The sequence below is a fragment of the Octopus sinensis genome, linkage group LG3, assembly GCF_006345805.1.
Source record: "Octopus sinensis linkage group LG3, ASM634580v1, whole genome shotgun sequence".
NCBI lineage: Eukaryota > Metazoa > Mollusca > Cephalopoda > Octopoda > Octopodidae > Octopus > Octopus sinensis.
In genome coordinates, this window is record NC_042999.1 from 126,639,395 (window position 1) to 126,658,631 (window position 19,237).

At 34.6% G+C, this 19,237-nt stretch overlaps 1 protein-coding gene across 3 annotated transcripts in view; it reads right to left on the reverse strand.

Moving 5' to 3' along the window:
- LOC115209187 (serine-rich adhesin for platelets) overlaps window positions 1-19,237 on the reverse strand; it is an 84,066-nt gene that overhangs the window by 56,779 nt on the left and 8,050 nt on the right. The window contains exon 2 of one of the 3 annotated variants that reach the window (XM_036501287.1): window positions 18,115-18,208. The gene's annotated coding sequence lies outside the window, so the exon portion shown is untranslated. Of the gene's footprint in view, window positions 1-18,100; window positions 18,273-19,237 lie in introns of those variants that run through there. The other 2 variants (XM_029777431.2, XM_036501289.1) reach the window with 2 other exon arrangements.

Genomic DNA, 19,237 nt, shown 5'->3' on the forward strand with positions numbered 1-19,237 from the left:
AAGGACAAAAGTTAAAGTCAACTTGTTCAGAATTCAAATAAGACTTGCAATTATATTTCAATAATTGTATAAGAAAAGATGGTTATTATGAAAATAAAATTGTCAAAATAAATATAATGAAGGAGTTGAAATATTAATAGTTTGTTTTAATTTAATTTTATAAGGTTCTTTTCATATGTTATAGCCTAACTCTAAATATACATGACTTACTGCTTAGGTGAGTGTGCAATATTAGAATATAAAAGCTTATCATGGTATAAATATGGAGTCTTAATTCACATGGTAATGTGTCCTGCAGTTAAAGCAAACACATCATAAATCACACAGACACACATAAATAGTCAATATAAAAGCTGGTTAGTTGGTTTATTTCTCCAGTTATGCTTTGTTTCGTCTGTATAGAGAGAATGGAAATGTAAGAGTTAACAGAAGAGTTGGATGAGTGCACATTATTAAAAGGATGTGTTATAATACTATTTCACATATGCGAAAACAGCCATACAAACAATCCAACATACTGCCATCATGTTTTTTTTTTGTTTTTGTTTGTACTTAGGACACAACCTCTACTAGACACACTAATGTATTCATCCACACCTTTAAGAAAATTAATATGAATAGTTGAATCTAATAAATAAAGCAATCCATATGCCAAAAAAAAAACCTGGATTTCAGTGGATGTCAAGAAAAAAAATCATTTCTGACAAGATCAAAAGAGTGAATTAGTTCCCATATTTTTCTTCCTTATTTCTAATAAGCATTATATCATTTGTTTAGACAGAACAAAAATATAGCTAATGGAAGAAAGTAATAATTGCTTTAGCTCTAGTTGAGCATTCAAAATCTTGTTGCAAGGTGCAACAAGACTTTTAGAAAAATAAAAACGAAATAAGTGGAAATTTTACCGGTGAATATGTTAAATTATAAGGTACCAAAAGAGAATGACGCTTCCCAGACACAACAGAATATGTTTCAACACACGAACTCACATAAAGAATCTTGCAAACCAAATCCCAAAACGAAATAAAATGTTACAAACTGACACTGAATTAATAGGCATAATAATGAATATTACAGCATGCAACAGTTGATGCTGACATTAACACATTGCATCACACACACACACATATATATGATCATCATCATCGTTTTAACAGCCATCTTTCCACACTTACATGGGTCAGACAGAATTTATTGAAGCAGATTTTCTACAAACTGATATCTTTCTAAATCCAAGTAAGGTAATAGTTCCCTCATAGCTAGACATTTCTACTAAATCCATTCATAAGGCTTTGGTAGGCCCAGAGTTATAGTAGTAGAAATTTGCTCAAGGTGCTACCTGGTAGGACTGAATCTGAAAATAAGTGGCTGGGAAGTAAATTTCTTCACACACACACATTGAATAGTTATTTCACAGCACAGAGCATAAATTAATTTTTAATCTCAGCAATCACTGCCCCTGCTCAAATGTGTCCACTTTATACTTATGTGAAGTAATTTGCATAATTTTGTTTATTTAGGCATGTTTTCAGATTCGCTTGTTATGCAACAGATAAACAACCTTTGCTAATAACACTTAAATGTTTAGCTACAAACAACTAAACAAGCAGTTATTTGTTTTATAAAATAACTCAGTTTACTGAAGTTCATACCATGAGCCTGGTCATTAACTGCTCAAGGAAAATTTCTTATAAGGTTTTTGACATCTATGCTTTTTAAATTTTACACTCATTTGAATACAATTTAAGAAACAACTTTTAAGTGAGGACATAAAGATCACTTTATAATCACATACTTTCAAGGTTTATCTTACTGTGTGGAACCTTGGACACGTGCCTTCTGCTGTAGCCTTAGGCCGACCAATATTTTGTAAATGTAATTGGTAGATAGAAACTGTATGGAAGCCTTACACACACAGATGAGGGAGTGCTAAAAAGTTCCTGGCTTTAAGGGTATAGCAAAAGGCCACATTGGAAGCCCCACCTTCCAAGTTCTTTTAGGGCTTACGAAAACTGAAGGACCACTGCAAAAAGTGTGTGAATCTGAGAGGGGAATATGTTGGATAAAATCATAATTAACTGATCCTCCTGGACTTTCTTTTACCCAAAGCCAGGAATTTTTCAGCACTCCTCTCATATATAATTTGTGGGTTAACAAGGAAACCAATGATTTCATGTGAAAAGATCTTCCCAAATGTTTAAGTGGGACACATGGAAGTATAGGTACTCATCTCTGGACAACGAGTACCAATACTTCCATGTGGCATGTTTGAACAATTGTGAAGATCTATTCACATGAAACCATTGGTTGCCTTGTTAACCTACAAATAAAGAATATTCATTCACCAATACAGTGTTGAACACTCATTCTCACTGCTCACCGTTCAATATTAGTATATGTGTGTATATGTATGTATATAAATATACATATATATACATACATATATATATATATATAGATATATATATATATATATAGCGAGAGAGAGAGAGCACATAACCTAGTGGTCAGTGTGTTGCACTTACAATCACAAGACTATGGGTTCAATTCCTGGGCTGGGTAGTGCTTTGTGTTCTTGAGCAAAACGCTTCATCTCAAGTTGCTCTGCAATCACGTTGACATTTTATGTATGACAATATTGAGCATCTGCACAGACAATGTCAATTTGATGGAGGGAGTGATGTAACATGTAGCACAAACATTTGATCACATCAGCACATGCTGCTCAGCAAGAAACTGCAGAACTGTCTTTCTCAGATTCAAGAAACTGCCATAAAATATGCATGTATGTGTGCATGTGTATACACACATATATATATATAAAATATTCTATAATTATATACATAATTATAATTAGGGGTCAGCTGAATGCTTTGCCACATACCAAAATTAGAAATATATATATATATATATATATATATAATATATATATATATATATATATATATACACATATATAGTTTACAGACGAGATCCAGAGATTCTCCAAATAGAAGACACTTGTAGTGCTCAAAAGATCCAAACTTAGATTACAATGTCATTACAGTAAAGAGGGATAAAGTTGAGCAGGTATAGAGGCAATTATGCAGATAAACAAATTAGATACATTATATATATTAAATTGCCTATATATAGATACACATACACACACACACCCACATATTTATACATCAAGTTACAGGTAGGTAAGCAAACCAACACCAGTTGTTAAGCATAAACACTGGTGCGTGCACACATACACACACACACAATGAACTTCCATACAGTTTCCATTTACCAAATTCACTCACAAGGCACTGGTCATCCTGGGCTATAGTAGAAGACACTCAACCATGGTGCCATGCAGTGGGACTGAACCCAAAATCGCGTGGTTGCAAAGCAAACTTCTTAATCACACAACCATAAAAAATAGTTACTTCCTCTGTAAAACAAAATAAAACAAAGTAATCAATATGTTCTGTGCATATAAGATGATAACATGATCACAAACATGAGCAAGTAAATGTGTAAGACTGAAGAGGTGGGGACCGAAATGTAGTTTATTGCACATGTAATGCAGAAAAGGTTGACTAGAAGAAAGTTAAGATAAGTAATTTGATCTCAACACAAACTCTTTTGTTACCAACATATCTGAGACCATCCTTATTTCTCTGACACAAACTTCCTGTTAAAAGTGATCTAAATTTAAAACTGTCCATCAAACTTTCATGTTAATCTATGTTCAAAATATCAGCTTAATAAGGACAAAGTTAATTTATGAAATTCTTCTTCATTTTCAAAATTAACTGAAACAAAGACTGTGTATAGCTGCAGAAATATGGTAACAAAAGGGTCAACCTACATTTGCAGCAGTGAACTAAGATAACTGGATATGTCATCTTTTATCTTTCACTTGTTTCAGTCATTTGGCTGCAGCCATGCTGGGGCACTGCCTTGAAGGGTTTTAGTCAAACAAATCAACCCCAGGACTTATTTTTTTTAAGCCTAGTACTTATCCAATCAGTCTCTTTTGCCAAACCAGTAAATTATGGGGACATAAATACACCAACACCAGTTAAGCTTTGGGGAAGTGGGGACAAACACAGACATGAAGACCTGCATACGACAGGCTTCTTTCAGTTTCCATCTACCAAATCCACCCACAAGGCTTTGGTCAGCCCAAGGCTACAGAAGACACTTGCCCAAGGTGCCATGCAATGCGACTGAACCCAAAACCATGTGGTTGGAAGCAAGCTTCTTACCACACAGCCAGGCCTGCACCTAATATGAATGAATAGGAAATGTTGAATAAAAAATGATTGTGAATCGATAGTAAAAGGTACTTTTCACACATTGATCTCAATAGAAAGAAGTTTTTAGATCAAACCTAAAAATACTGAATGTCATAGATAACATATGATTGAGATTAAAGGAAAGTCACTATATTGCAGAGCTGAAGAATCCAAGTCAGTATCAGAAAACAGAAATTAAGGCATTTATGACGATCATGATAATTTCCAGAAAGGTATACTCACAATCTCTCAGACAATAGAATATATGTATAGTTAGTAAGCCTTGTAAATTCAGACAATTGCATGATCTGATTAGATTAGTCTTGATAGTGTTTATCATTCAAACAAGCTTTATTATTTCACTAACTTAATTTAGCCATCAAAATTACATTCTACATTCAATAAAGCATGCTTATATCATAACTCTAGCTTTTTTCTGGTCTTCTATTTTCGATGCCCATATACCACTGGGAATTTTGATTCACTCAGAAGAATGCTTACTATCTAGCCTTTCAATATAATTGCTATTGGATCAACAGCTTATACTGACCATCATTAGCAGCAGCATCTTACCCCTCCCCCACCACCATCATCATCATCATCATCATCATCCCCCCACCATTTTCTATAATCAATACAAGCTACAACTACTCTTCTACTGTCAGGCCAGCCTGCTATCATAGAGTCAATAAAACCCATGCTCTAGAAATTATGCTTCCACTCATACCTCCAATTCCTTTATAGTTGCCAAGTAGAGTTCACTAATTTTCTTTGTTTAAAAAAGATGTTTCTTCAATGTTAGATATTAATAGTTATAGATTTATCTCATCTTTTGCAGTATTGCTTAATATAAAAAAAAAAAGAAAGAAAATCTTTATATCTTTGCCAGATCCCAATCTCAAATGGAATAACTATTTGGATGCAAGTACTAGCTAATTAGGATTTTTTTAAAGTCAAACTGATACTTTTACTCTGAACAGTTCAAAATCTCACATCTCGTCCCAAACTTTGCAGCAAACATTATATACAAATCTACATTTAAAAAAAACAAAAAAAACTTCCTATATTCTCCTGCCTTACACTAATCACCAATTTTTCAACAGCATGTTTAAGTCTGTGATTCATTTTCACTGTTTGTTTGATTCAAGACATCTTTCTCCTCAATGGTCTATAGACAATGTCCTTTCTTCAAAGACAGTGATAAAATATAACAGTAATGACAGATTTTAGCAATAGGCAGAAATATCAGAAAAGATAAAATACTAGCAACTTTTTAAATTCTGGATTAGGCAGAAAGAGAAAGGCAGCATCAATGGTGTTTTTTCAGGGCCTCCAAGACTAACAGGGAGAAAGTGAAGAAGCACAATGTATCAGTTATCCTCAGACTAAAGACCTAGCCTGAATTCTTGCAAAGAGCAGACTTTGCTAAACATCCAGAAGGTGGTGTCATGTTGAGCATGGAAACAAATATATAGTTTCCATTCCTTCAGTTTCACTTATAAGGTTTGGGTTAACCCAAAATTATAAAAGATACTTGCCCAAGGTGCTGTGAAGCAGGATTGGATTTCATGTGATTGTGAAGTAAGCTTCTCAACAAATATTTACATGCCTGCACCCACAAGTTACACCTACTTTTGTTTCCTCTTTATATATATAGGTTGATTGCCAGCAAGAGCTGCACACTAGCCAAAACAAATAGCAATAAAATTCAAAATGTGAGTTTGATTGTTTTGTACTACAATTATGCCAACCTAACTGCAGATTCCTGTAGAATATATGTAGTTTAAAAAAAATTTTAAGTGCAATTTGAAATTTGAAAATAATTTTCCCAATTTCTTTAAGCTAATAACAAGATCCCTTTGCAGGAAGATCATAAATCATTTTAGTCTAAGGAGAAGGATTTCAGCCAGAATGTACCATCAAGAAAGAATACTGTATTTAATAAAAGTGAAACAACTTTCATCAAAGCTGCATGCTGGAAATGCATCAGAAAAAGAACTAATACCTGGATGCTGACAGATGTTGACAATCTATGGAAAGTTACAAATATGTATATTTAAAATGTCTAAGAAAATCAGACTGACATACCAAACTGGCTTGGGCACAAACAGATCTTGTAATCAAGAATTAAAACACTAAGCATAAACATTATGTATAAAATTTACACAAGTTGTTTCAACGAGACCATTTTGAATCCAACAAGGTAGTGAGTGATGAGCAAACAGAAAAAAGAGACTATAAAGTTGTACTGCATATCTTTTGATAATGAAGTGGTACTCGCTGACATAAGAAAACACTGCAAAGACCTTTATTAAAATATAGCTTGATTACAGAAAGGCATTTAACTCTATTTGCTATCCATGGTTTCTGTAATCACAGCCATTAAAAAATGGATAAGACTGCCCCAGTAGCTGCCATTGGAAAGCTCAAAACAGACCTGGTCAACAATCTTTATAATGTGCAACGAGAGCAAAACAATTGTTTTTGATGTTATAAATTTCCACAGGAGTCTCCAAGGAGACATTCTGTCTGTGCTTCTGTTAGCAGTAAATCCAGTCATTTTAAAGTAGTTTCTACTAGCCAATATTTGCATCCAAATAGTCGTTCCATTCACAAAAACATAAGGAGATAATGTAACTCGTAATTTCTTTGTGGATAATTTGCAAGATTATACTAGAAGCATTTACAATGCTGAGAAATAGCAGGATTTAGTAAAAGCATTTTCAGCTAATCCAGGAATAGAATTTAGCTAAAAAAATTATTCATATTTCATAGCTGAACACAGAAAATCCATTTTCCAAACACCCAAGATCACAATGCATAACACCACATTCAGTAAGTTTATCTGAAGTTATTACATGCATGGAAGTTGTGACAGGAAATTGGTTTTTCAGTAACTTAGCAATGTTTATTACCTTTATTTGTGTTTGATCACTGTTAAAAATACCATATCAAGCTCATATCTCTGTATAATGTTATGTTATAATGAGCCCATTTAGCACTGTATTTTTGAGAGCGTATCAAGAATGCTAACTGAAATATTATTGTCAGTGTATGTATGCATCAACATCATCATCATTGACATATTCATATCAAATTTTCCATGCTTGTATGGGTCGGATGAGATTGCATTTCAACAGTGTTTCTACAGCCAGATGTCCTTTGATGATAACCATCACTGTTTCAAAGCAAATTAATAATCCCCTAGTCTACTGAACAATGAATAGCCTAGGCAACTAGAAATAAGCATTCTTTGAATAAATGTTTTGTTTAAAAAAATTGCACAGTATGTCAAGATATGTAAACACACACACACTTCAAAACATCTAAGGCAACCTGTACTTGGAATACATTACAAATGAGTGGGTTCAAAAAAATGTCCAGTGTCACACTGGCCTTTGTGAAGATTTTCAATCAATGATGAAGAAGCTGAGATACTATGGCCATAAAACATGATTGAGTGACTTTACAAAAACATTCTTCAAAGAGCTGTGGAAAAGGCGTGACAAACAAATGGAAAAATTGACAATGTCAAGAAATGAACAAGCAAATCATTAGTAAAGTTCCAAGCTCTAACACATGGCTATGGCAGATGGAGAAAACTAGCATAGAGTATGTCATGACACCATCCTCCATGAATTCACAGTAAGTTGAGAGCTCAAGACAAGAGAATTGCTTCGGAAACCTGAAATCATCAAGGGGGATGAGTTGACCAATCCACTACATATGATATTTGATGATGTGAGCCTCCGCACTGAGACAGACTGCTTTTTTTTTTTCCAGTAATTCTGTGTTAGGTGTAAAAAATTTCCAGCTGATGTTTAATATACAATTTGGACATTTCGGGTGTAATCTTTTGAGTATTTTGATGTGCAGTGAATACAGAGTTTAAGTCTTAAATGAGTACTGCAGAAAAGTGACAATGCAAATATCATAAACTTATTAGAAAGTTTCAAGTCCCTATCTAACCAAACTTATTTCTTCAATGTCCCAAATGCAAGTGAAGCTTTCTCAATTCTCAAGTTGATCTCGAAAAGCATGGAAGCATCCCTAGAGACTGAGATACCAAGATACATAAAAGAATCCTCTACATCAAGTCTTTACCATTTTTAATGGTCAACAGCAGCACACCTGTAGATGTGTCCACTTGTTTACATTTTTACATTTGTCGCTAAATTGAGCAGCTGTCAGAAGCAATAAACTGACCAAATTGTGGAAAAGGTAATATTTTCTAGTCACTTTCCAGTACTTGGCTATATTATAAGGTACTCTGCTTGGTTATTCTTCTAATAACCAAGATTAACCCTTTAGCATTTAGATTATTCTGTCAGATGTAATGCTTGTTTATTCACATTGTTTTGAATTAATCATGCATTATCTTTTTAAGATGTGATTGTTTATTTTTAGAATGGCATTGTAGGGCAGTTGTGAGAGGCAGGATCTGGCCTGTTTCAAAATAAAACAAAATAGAATATTTTGGCTGGATATGGTTGGTTTAAATGCTAAAGGTGAAAGAATATGATGTCAAAATATATTGCTTGCTACCAAATGTGTAGGTTTGTAAGTGCATTTCCAACTCATCAAGTTTGAATACTTTGCCAAAAGGCTTTGAAAGACTAATATAGATAACACTGGTTATTCGATTCTTTTCCTTTTAAAATACTTCAAAGAATGGATAATATTAGTCATAAGTGACATAATGTATTGGCGGTGTCCAGAAGTATTTGTGCATCATTGAGATTATAACAATAGACACTTGTACAACATAAATACTACTAAGTATCAGCTAGTATGTTCCAGTGTCAAAAAAAGGTCAAGTTGATTGGTGGAAGCATCGACCAGATACTTTAGCCATAATACACATGCACAGACACAAATGCGTGTGTGTGTGCATATAAATACATGTTGTTTTAATAGCCTCTTTTCTATCCTTGCCAAGGTCAATTGGAAGTTGTTAAGGCATTTTTTTTGTATCCAGACGACCCTCCTGTTACTACTAGACAGTATCATACAGTACAACTGAGCACAGAATCAGTTCTGAAGCAAACTTTTTAACCACACAACCATGCCTAAGTACAGGCATATGTGTATGTTAGGACATTAGCTGAGAAGAACTATCTTTAGACTGAAGGAAGAGAAAACTGACAAACCAAGGGTAGTGAGCATAGGGATAACTGAGAGAAACAATGAACAAAGTGGCCAAGTTCAAAGAAGAAAAGAGCATATGTGAACAGGAGAATTCTGGAAAAGATGAAATATTAGATGGGGAAAGGGAAGAGAGACAAAGAGGGAAGACAGAAAGGGAAAGTATGAGAGAAAGATGAGAGAGAGAGTTAGAAGTAGAGAAAGAAAAAGACAGGTGACAAAAAAGATGAGGGCAGAACAATATAAATAACAATGGTAAGCAAAAAATTCTACAATGGATTAGAATTAAAATCAAAATAGAGAGATATATACAGTGATTAAGTAAAAGGAATAGGATAAGCATACACATGTACATTTGTGTATGTGTGTAGGGTGTGTGTGTGTGTATATATATATATATACACACACACACCCTACACACATGCACAAATGTACATGTTTTTGCTTATCCTATTCCTTATATATACATACATACATATCAAATAACAGTCTAACTCAGCTTATTAAATACAATTCTAATCATGTGTTGAGTGCATGTTACTTTCCTTTGTTCACTCCTATGTGTGTGTGTGCATACGCACACACCATATGATGGGTTTCTGTCAGTTTCCAGCCTGAGGCTATAGTAGAAGACAAAGGTGCCACACAGCAGGATCAAACCCTAAACCATGTGGTTGGGAAGCAAACTTCTTACCGCACCGCCATGCCTGTGCAAGTTAGCAATTCTTGCACATGACATCATTGATGAGCTGTTAGGAAAAGATCATCAGCAGAGTCAAGGTGAGAGAGAGAGAGAGACATACATTCTGTGAATGCCTTAATTACTTCTACAAGATGGTGAGGCCTTTGACTAGTATAGAATTAAGATTTTACCTTAGGATGTAGATTACTAAAATCAGAAAAAGAAAGGAAAAGCTGTTGCTGGAAACTCTTTGGTTAGACAGTCTGTGCTTCTACAAAGCTTCATGGTTTGGTTTTAATAATCTCATCTGAGATATATAATTCAATGGGAAATTTAACATGGCCTTTCACTTGACATTATCAAATGCCTTGGAGACATACACATCTTTTGTTTAGATATACTGAGCTTTTCTATGATAGTTCTAAGATATATATATATATATATACACACACACACAAACACACGGATGTGTGCATAATATACCATCATCCTTTAATGTCCATTTTCCACCAGTTTCACCAGAGTTAGCAAGCTGGGAAGCTGTACAAGGTTCCAGTCTGATCAAGGCTTGGTTTCTATGGCTGTATGCCCTTCCTAATGCCAACCACTTTACAGTGTGTGCTGGGTGCTTTTAACATGACACCAGCCTGACCACCTTCATGTGGCATCAGCATGAGTGCATCGTACGTGGCACTGACATGAGTGCATTCCACATGACACCAGCATAGGACTCTTGCAGGCCAATCCTCTTCATCAGGTGATGCAGCCTTGAAATTTAGGCTATGGAGAACTGACCTTCTTGAGTAATCCTGAGTACTATATATATATATATATATATATATATATATATATATATATATATATATATATATATATATATATATAAATGCATATATGTATATATATATGCATTATCATCATCATCATTTAATATTCACTTCTGTATGCTTGTATGGGTCTAATGAAATTTGGTAAGGCAGATTTTCTACAGACAGATGCCCTCCCAGCCACTAATCACCACCTACTTCCCCCGTAACCAGATATGTTTTTCACAGAAGACTGGTAACAAACATCACTGATTGCTTGTTTACAACTATCATGTGATGTCACACATGCATACACAGGCTCACAGAGTGAGCGATTTTTTGACATTGTGCAGTAAGAAAAACAATATGACAAAGAATGGATGATGAACTCAACAGTTATTCCCTAGTGTGTATATATGTGCATTTGCATAGGAGAATGGTACTATGACATGAAACCTAGTCCCTAGCCATATTGCTTTTTGCTGGTTTATCAGCTTCAAACATATAAAGGTGTCACACTCCTGTCTTACAAAATTTAATTGTGTAAACACAATCACTGCACATGGAGAAAATATCACACTTTACTCACATTACCTAACATCAAGAGTACATCACTAAACTCCCAAGACTGCCACAAATGCTAGACCTCACCAGCAATCAAGATCTTTTCTAGCAAGAAAGCATCCTCAACATAAAAAAAAGGGCATCACAAAGATTGAACATCCTCTTCAGAGACAAAAAAAACTTCACCTTCAAAAACTGCTAATTCCCTAATCAAAGTTCAAGTGTGACCAATAATAGGGTACTGTTCTTACATTTGGGGTGTTGTTGCTGCAACAGATATCTTCCAACAGCATTCAGAGTAAAACCACTTAGCAGAGTGACATGAACAAGAATTCACCATGACAAACAGCAGTCAAATACTATTAACATGAGCATGATCTATGTATATGCAAGTCTAGAAGTACAACTCTTTTAAACTATGAATGAAGCATGTACTCTTAACAGTTTATGATATCAGCAAATCTAGGACATATATGAATGTAGTCCTCAATATTATATAAACAACTAAGCAAACATGCTTCAAGTTTCAGATGACTGTGCTTAGTAATATTTAAGGTGAAACAATAATGTCACAAACACAAAGATTACAAGTTTTCTGAAATAATCTAAGTTTGACACACTCATACAGTCTATCAGGATCAGAGCAGTTACCCAAAACATCCTTTTTAATATTAGAAAGGATTTTTCTCAATATCAGACCATTTCTAAAGTTAAGCTATCAAAATATATGAAATTATCAACAACATTATCAAAGCTAGTGTCCAGAGGTTGCAAATTAAAATTTAGTTGAGAAAATGTATCAACATGAGCAATGTAGTTCCCCTTAACATATGTAATCATCCTCATTGTCCATGTTTAAGCTGGCAAGGATTGGACAGTTTGACAGGAACCAATGGTCCAAAGCTGCATCATTCTCCAGTATCCGCTTTGGTATAGTTTCTACAGCTGGATGCCATTCCTAACAACAACTACATTACAATATGTACAAAGTGCTTTTCTCATGCCACCAGCACTAGAGAGATCACCATGCAGCTCACAAGACTATGAAACCTGAGGTGAAGCTAGTCATTTTGTTAGGAGATAAGGGTTAAGGTATGAAAGAAGTGGTTGAGGCAGAGCAGATTCTTGTAGAGGACCTACTTGGCTTCTCACATTTAGAAAAAAGAATGAGAACAAATTAGTAGTAGCTGCAAAGAAATAAATAATGATGATGGGAGATATAAAAATCAAATGCCGTCAGCTGCATAGCTCACTTCAGTATTCTTGAATATGTAACCTTTGGAAGTTCTTTGGGTGAATTAAACAGGAATATAAGAAATTTATTACCACACCCAAGTAGGAATTTTTTACCAAATAAAAAAAAATTATGGATGTGGTTTATGCTTCACACAATTACTAAAGCTTCCTTCACAGTGGTTAATCTCCTTAGGGCTTTGCCAACATGTAGTGAGCTACAAAATCACTATCAATAACATTTTAAAATTATATATATATATATATATATACACATACACACACTAGCAGCTAAGCCCAGTTTCACCCAGTCTGTTTGGATGATGTGACTGTAAAACCCACTCTGTGTAAGCATTCGACTTGTTTGGGCATGCTTACATTAAAAAACAATTTGAGAATGACTTTTTCTGTCAAAACGCTAAAAATAACTGACCACTTATCATCATCATTGTCTTAATGTCCACTTTTCCATGCTCAGATTGGTCAAATAGAATTTATTGAGGCATATTTCCTACATCAATTTGCCCTTCCTGTAACCAATCCTCACCTGTTTTCAAATAAGGTAATAACTTTCCATGATCAGACATATTTCCATGGTAGATTGGAAATGAAGGACACTGCTTGCATGATGGTGACATTCAGTTACAATTATTGCATGAAGTCAAAGCAAGAGATAGTAACACACAACCCCCACCCCACCAACACATGCACATACATATGATGGGCTTCTTTCAGTTTCCATCCACCAAATCCACTCAAAAAGCTTTAGTCAGCCCAGGGCTATAGTAGAAGACACTTGCTCAAATTGCCATGGAGTGAGACTGAACCTGAAACCATGTGGTTGGGAAGCAAACTTCATATCACTCAGCCACAGCTGCATGTGCATTGTGTTCAGAAAGCATAGTTACCAAACAAAGAATAGTGCAGAAAAAGTTCAGGAAGCTTTTACCTCTTCTGTGATGTACATGTACTAAGTGTGTTGCTGCTTGGTAGTGAAATGTGAGTTTTAAATAAATTAATCAAACTTTCTTTATATTTATTTGTTTTGTCACTTTGACATATTTAATTTATATAAGTACAAAAGATAAGATCTTACAACCATAAGGGAGAAAGCCATGCTCATTATATAGAAAAAGAGTAGGTAGAAATTCTATATAGCATACCAAGTGTAAATTTTATGTGTAGTCAATCATTAGCAAAGAAGGTAGAATTCATATATAATAGATGCACGGGGATAGTTTACAATAAGAATACATGAAGTAAATTCCTTTAAATGCTCAGAAGGCTTATTAGAAGTAGATGATACTTTTTTATTACCTAGGTGACCTGATTAGCAGTAGCAGTAGATGTTTTGAAAGTGTATATGTATGTGTGTGCCTGTGTGTGTGTGAATATGGGTGTTACTATATCTATATATATTTATATACATAGACATGCTTGCACACTTAAAGTATGAAGAGAAATTTAAATACCAATGCCTTCCCAAAAATGGAGAACATAGCAAGGTTTGAACTCCTGATGATGTGGTACATAGTTTAGCATTGTAAGTTATCAATCATATGAGAGCCTCAACACAGTTGCTTAGCCTACTATAAATATCAGCAAAATCTCCCTCCAATTACACTCTACCATCTTAAGGAAGAACACATTAAACAATACATTTATTTATATATATATACTCTACTCTTTTACTTGTTTCAGTCAGTTGACTGCGGCCATGCTGGAGTACCGCCTTTAGTCGAGCAACTTGACCCCGGGGACTTATTCTTTGTAAGCCCAGTACTTATTCTATCGGTCTCTTTTGCCGAACCAATAAGTGACGGGGACATAAACACACCAGCATCGGTTGTCAAGCAATGCTAGGGGGACAAACACAGACATACATGCACACACACATATATATATATATACACATATATACAACGGGCTTCTTTCAGTTTCCGTCTACCAAATCCACTCACAAGGCTTTGGTCGGCCCGAGGCTATAGTAGAAGACACTTACCCAAGGTGCCACGCAGTGGGACTGAACCCAGAACCATGTGGTTGGTAAGCAAGCTACTTACCACACAGCCACTCCTGCGCCTATATATATATATATATATATATATATATATATATATATATATACTGTCAGAATAAAAGACATGATAGTTATAGCTGAAATACTTGTGATTGAGATCTGAACAATAACCATTGATGATGATCATCATTTTAATATCCACCTTTCCATGCTTGCATGGGTCAGACAGAATTCATTGAGACATATTTTCTGCAGCCTGATGCCCTTCCTCTCAGTAACTCTCACCTGTTCCCTAGTTAGGTAATATTTCACCTTGTGCAGATATGTTTTCACTAAAGACTGGAAATGAACGACACAGCTTGTATGACTGATATTCACTTAAAACTAACACATAAAAACAAAGAGATGCAAACACACTGCACCATGCACACACACATTATATATGTGTGTGACACGCTTCTTTCAGTTTCTGTCTATCAGATCCACTTGCCCAAAGTACCATGCAGTGGGACTGAACCAAAAACCACATAGTTTAGAAGCAAACTTTTTTTACACAGCTGTGCCTACAAAAAATAAAAAATGCAAAACCCCAAAATATATGCTAATCATACTTGTTATGACTTGTGTGCTGATCACATACATTTCACAAGACTACTTGGCTCAAATGTTGACACTAAATCATAAATATACTTTATGAGTCTCTATCTGGGACATTACATTCACCACACACACACACATTTATGAATGCATCCAATAAAGTGGGACATTTGCTTACTAGACATTAGCAATTGTTCTATTAGCTGTTTTTATATATATATATCATCATCATCATTTAGCGTCCGTTTTCCATGCTAGCATGGGTTGGACGGTTCAACTGGGGTCTGGGGAGCCCGAAGGCTGCACCAGGCCAGTCAGATCTGGCAGTGTTTCTACAGCTGGATGCCCTTCCTAACGCCAACCACTCCGAGAGTGTAGTGGGTGATTTTATATATATATATATATAAGAATGACTGTTCCTACAGATCTGTGAATGACTGATCCAATATTTGCAGCTGCTGAAGTGTAAAGATGCTGATATGCATCCATACTATGATTTGATGACATCATTTATAACCCAATGATGTGTTTTCACACACATTGTTTAAGAGGAAAATTTTCTCCCAAGACAATTTCTGCAGTGGAAAGTCTTCCCATGTCCAAGTGTACACAAACCTGTTAGATATTATTGTACACATATATTTCATTTGATACTGCTGAGTGTGCGAGTGTGTGTGTGTGTATATACATACACACACACACATATATATGTTGGGCTTTCTTCAGTTTTCACAAGGCTTTGGTTAGGCCAAGGCTATAATAGATGACACTTGCCCAAAGTGCCACGCAGTGGGACTGAACCTGGAACCATGTGGTTGGTAAGCAAGCTACTTACCACACAGCCACTCCTCTCTCTCTCTCTCTCTCTATATATATATATATATATATATATATGCATATATATATGTGTGTGTGTATATATATATATATATATTACATCCACCTAAATCCGTTTGTTGATTTTCTTTTCTTTTTCTTGCTCGATCACACTTTTCCCTCATTCTAAACACTTATCAATACTCTACAGTACACCATCCAGCTAGAACAGGAGTGGGCTTTATTGTACCAAAAGTGAATTGCAAGTGCATAAGAACCTGTAAGGATAGATCTGCACTGAAAAAATAAACAACAAAACAATGAATCTTAATTTACAGACTTAAAGATATATAAACATATTAAATTAGTTTTGATCTGGCAATTTCAAGTTTAAATGCGGGCATGAAATTTCCCTTCTGCTCTAGATCTTCCCGTTTACTCATGCTCCCCCAGATATCCCAAACCTGAAGAAAGAAGAAAAACGCTAAGTAGAGTGTATAAAAGCTATGGGCACTTCACCGCTAGACTCAATAACAATAAAGGAAATGCAAGTTTGAAAATGGACGTGATATAATCGATTGAACCAATAACAGCATTTAAAAAAATCCTAGTTTACTAACTTCCACCTCTCTCTAAAACTGACTAAATTTGAACAAAACACATAGACTCTCTCTCTCACACACACACCGCATCAGTTCCACCGCCTTTGCAAGAACACGGCGTAGAATCCACATGATAGCAGAGAATGAGAATGGGCGGTGTTCGCACTTTCGTGGGTGTTGTTTGAGTTTTGGCAAGTAATATATACAAAAATTTAAGTCTAACAGAAAATTTGTCATCTTCCAAGAGCTGTTGTTTAACCCCCTGGTTAACCCTGATTCTGCAGACACATGATCAAAGGGCTTACAGCCGTCTTTTTATTTTGGGGGCATGATTAGGATCACATCATCCAATGTGTTCGTTCTTTATATTAAAGCTGGTAGACTGCGATCTGAGGGAGATTTAGCTACTATTTTTAGTAGGTCCGACGAAGTTTTCTTGTATGACAGTGAGAATTTACATCATTGTAGGAATTGGGTCTGACATAACTTTACCAACCACCATGTTACACCCACACACATGCATAGATTCATGTGTGCAACATACATGCGCACACATATATCTACTGATCTCTCTCTCTCTCCACACACACACATATATATGTGTGTATATATATATATAATATATATATATATATATATTATATATATATATATATATATATATATATATTGTGTGTGTGTGTATGCATAGGACAGATAAATTACAAAACTACTGTAATAACAAACAACAAAACGATAATTGTAATTTGCCCGTCCGTTGAATTACGCCAACTTATAAAATACATTCACTCAAATCTCTATAGTAAATACGTCTCGCTTATTACACAATAAAGTTATGTTTATTCTGATTCTGTTTGTGTTGTTTCAATATGCAATTACATCGACAGAAGATTGAAACAAATTCTTGCTGCTGTCACTGTGTATTGCGATAAATAACAGCACGGATTTCTTGAAAGACAGCTCCAACATAAAATAATTTGATTAGAAGGAAAATGATAATATTAATAAAATATCAGGGTTTTTTTTTTGGTTTTTTTTTTATCAACACGGAAATGTTCTAGATGGCTCAATGGTAACAAGTAACATACATGCACAGAAACAAACACATTTGGAGAGTTTTGTTACTTAATACATAACGACATGTAAATAGTTGACAAAGGATTTCATACGATTTTCAAGTTTTTTTTGTTTTTTGTTTTTTTGTTACTCTGAAACTCTGGACAAAATTAAAGAGTTTTTTTTCCCCCCAATCAATATATTTATCACTATGACTTACAAACGAACAAGAGGGTGAGGAGGAAACAAATCAACAAAGTCACTGAACAACACAACCAACAGGTAAAATACATTCCAAGTAAACTTACTAAGATTCACTTACAATGTTATGAGTTTCTTTTCCTTAGGTTTGTTAAACATGAATAAACCAAACTCTATGGTGATTTCATATAAAAAATATATAATAATATATATATGTATATGTATATACGGCTACTATGAAGGTACGAAACACAACCGACTACGACATAGTGAAATAAGAGTTAGTCATCAAGGGAAGTAACTTTACGAAAACTAGACGCTAGCGTGCTTGACGTAATACACTAAAAACGTTTGATTAAATAAAATTACACCCTTAACGATGAGAACAATTTTCTAAATGACTTTGTTCAAAATTCCAAGGAAACAATCCTAAGATGTTAATAAATTAAAATTAATTAAATATAGAATGTAGCGAGAAATGACAGGCACTGGCCTTTAGCTGTACAGCGACAACTTAGGTAAATTTCGATCTTATTGAACCTCATCAGCGAAGGATAGTCTCACTGTTACTGCAGATATTAGAACGAATAGAAAAGTATATAAAATTTTTGTGAATGAGCACATAAGTGTATTATAAAGTAAAACAATGACGTGTGCAGTGGAAGCCATTCAGGAATAACCACTGCATGTAAATTTAATAGGAAAATGGGTGTTAAAATTTTTCAGTTTCTTAAATTATGTCCTTAGAGATTAGAAAACTCCTTTTCTAAAAGATTAATTCTGGTTACTATTTGTTGTCCACTCTGTTCCTTATTTGTCCATTAGCAACATTATCTCTATTTTGAGAATGTACTTTCAGGATAATATTCAAAAATGGCTTAGATAATACATAAAATTCATTATCTGGTTTATTAATGGATTTTTGAATTCTGAGACAAAACAAGAAGTTGGAGAGATATTAAATATTAAATTTTCAGTGTTTTCACCAATACAATGATTCATCTATTCTAGAGTTCTGGGGTTTTTGTAAAGTCAAAGTCATGTTTTACTCAAATATCATAAACCTAATCAACCGAATGAAGAATTAGGTTGAGAGCAACCATCAGAGAATATCCAGAGAAACAGAGGCAAACAAATGAAAACAACATCAGGGAACAATGAATAAAGAGATTAAGATAAAAGGAGCCAGAGAAATATATAAGACTTTTAGGTTTAGCTGCTGAATTCCTGCATGTCGGCTAATG